At 45.0% G+C, this 2500-nt stretch overlaps 1 non-coding gene across 1 annotated transcript; it reads left to right on the top strand.

Annotated features, from left to right (window-relative positions):
- Positions 1–900: 900 nt before the first annotated feature.
- On the top strand, positions 901–1055 carry LOC143307288 (5.8S ribosomal RNA). The gene has a single exon (XR_013064464.1). It is a non-coding gene; the product is annotated as a 5.8S ribosomal RNA (ribosomal RNA).
- The last annotated feature ends 1445 nt before the right edge of the window (positions 1056–2500 follow it).

Here is a 2500-nt window from a genome sequence, read left to right as displayed (position 1 = left end):
TATATAAATGTACCCGTCGTTGCGACACCCTAGTTAAATGGAAAGATATAAAAAAGAGAGAAAAGGAATACAGATGACCCGCCGTCTGATCTTTGCTAAATGATCTGGCATCACCGGAGTTTTTTTGGTCCGTGTTGCGTTCGCTCTATTCGAAATGAAACTCGCGGAGGCGAAGAATTGTTAAAAGTTTACGAAGCGTCTAGGAGTGGTTAAAACTGAGAGAGTTGAAACTACGATGTATTAGAACGAGCAACCGTCGAAACTTTGTTTTCGCGACGTTCTTTTCGTCGCTCTCGTCCCCACGCTCCTACGCTTTGGTTGTTTCTTTGCCATCCGTGTTGCGATAAAAAGATTTCTCCATTGTCCAAAAAGGACGGATCGAGATTCCTCTTTCGAGAGGGAGAGAGAGGTACTTGCGGGTAACCTGGAATCTACGAAACCCGCACCGTGGTAAGATTCGTGCGTCCGCCTGATCGATGTGTGTTGTTTACGGACCGGCTGAGAAGCGACGATAGCGAGTCTTTGAAAAACTATGTGTCCATTAGTTAGACCGATCGTCGCCGGCCGTGTGTCTGTTCGAATCTCGCAACCCACGATTCAGCGACAGGACGCGCGCTCGCATTCCTTGTGTGCGTTCGTACTTTTCAAGGTTTTTAAATGTACTTTACGCCCGACCGTCGAGAGGAGCGTGCCACTGGGCGTTTCTCCGACGGTTTCCGTCCTTGGACGCGATCGTGTCGTCAACGATCGAACAAACAAACAAATACGTTGGCGACGCCCGAATTCGCTCTCCCGCACGCGCCGGGTGGGAGAGTGATGTGGGTATCGAATGTGATGCGTGTTAATAATGAAAATAACACTCTAAAGATCTAAAGAGTTTGAAATACAAAATTTTACGATTACCCTGAACGGTGGATCACTTGGCTCGTGGGTCGATGAAGAACGCAGCTAATTGCGCGTCAACGTGTGAACTGCAGGACACATGAACATCGACATTTCGAACGCACATTGCGGTCCACGGATACAATTCCTGGACCACGCCTGGCTGAGGGTCGTTTTCTTAACAAAAGACTGCTTGCGTTTGCTTCTCGAAAAAAGAGTAATTCATTTCTTTCTAAACATCTCGCCGTCGTTCAACGAAAGTAGAACGTTTCGGAGCGGGATTATCGAACGAAATTGAAAGAATGAATGAACGATAAACAAAGAAAGAGTCGCAACGTACGAGCGATAGTTGGGCAGTTCGTCGGCGTTTGTCGTGGAAACGATGTGACGAAAATCGCAACCGATACACTAAATGCAGGCCGTTAAAGGAGAGAAACAAATTTCGAAATATCTCTTCGAACTAGCGCAAGTGCGTCACGGCGCGCGAGTCGTTCGTTAAAATTTATAAACGACCGCCCGTGAAAGCACCGAGTTCTCGGAAGATAATCTATAAAGATTCTCCATCCTGCTGGAAGTTATCGGATCGGCGCGATTGTTCACTTGTAGAAATCCACGCTCCCGACGTTGCCAGAAACGATATTTACGAAAGGTGTGTCAAAAATAAACGAAAGAAGCTCTCCTATAAATTTAGAAAAAGCAAACGAGTGAAATGTTTGAGATGATAATTTGCTGAAATGCAAGCTCGAATAGCCCCAGGGTTTCGAATGATTCCCCGCGCTTTATACATCTCTCTGTTTACAAACGGTGTATAAATGAAAGATCGCTTCAGATGGGTCGTCGCTGTTTGACGCGCGATGCTGTTCCTTTTTTTTTGTCTGTCTGTGCGTTTAGCTTCGCTAAACAAGTTAAATGGTTAAAAAGCGTCGAAAAAGCGAATACACACGCGACAAGACAAATCTAACGAGTAAAGGAACGCTCCGCTCCAAGATAAAAATGGTTGTTTACAATCAATACAGCGTTTCGGTACCCCTGATCGTAGTCTGAAACTGTGTAACAAAAGAGAGGAAAGCGAATGGTGAAGGAACTTCGAAGCCTCCGTGGCGTGGCTAGAACTTGTGATAAAAGTATGTTTGCAGCAATTATGCATGCTCCCGTTAAAACAGCATTTCAATGTCTCGCATGGCTTAAAGCTCTAGGAGGCTTCAACATTTAGAATACATACGGACTACTTCGTTTGTTAAAGATAAGCGAAGACCGCGCGACCATCGCTCGGTCGTCCAGTCCTCGAAAGTTTTGTTGCGTTCCAAAGAAGAGACAAATGGGGTTTACCCTTGCGCTAAGGGGAGAAGAAGAGAAAAGCAGTTGTTAAATCTAAGAGGTGTGTGGAGTACATCGCGTGTTGGTTAAAATTGTTAAATGAAGTATACGCGAAATGTTCTCTCGCTCTTGCTTTTCCTCTTGCTTCCGTGGCGCTCGAAAAGAAGGGATGATAAATAAAGAAACCTATTCGAAATCTCTTGTGGAACAAAAAATAATACGGACGGACGTTAAAATTGAACCGAGACGAAATGGATCGTCTTGCGAGTTGTCTTCGCTTTGAAATTGTTAAAAATTGATA

Source organism: Osmia lignaria, unplaced genomic scaffold (assembly GCF_051020975.1).
Source record: "Osmia lignaria lignaria isolate PbOS001 unplaced genomic scaffold, iyOsmLign1 scaffold0050, whole genome shotgun sequence".
In the NCBI taxonomy this organism is placed as follows: Eukaryota; Metazoa; Arthropoda; class Insecta; order Hymenoptera; family Megachilidae; genus Osmia; species Osmia lignaria.
This window is presented reverse-complemented; position numbering and strand designations above follow the sequence as displayed.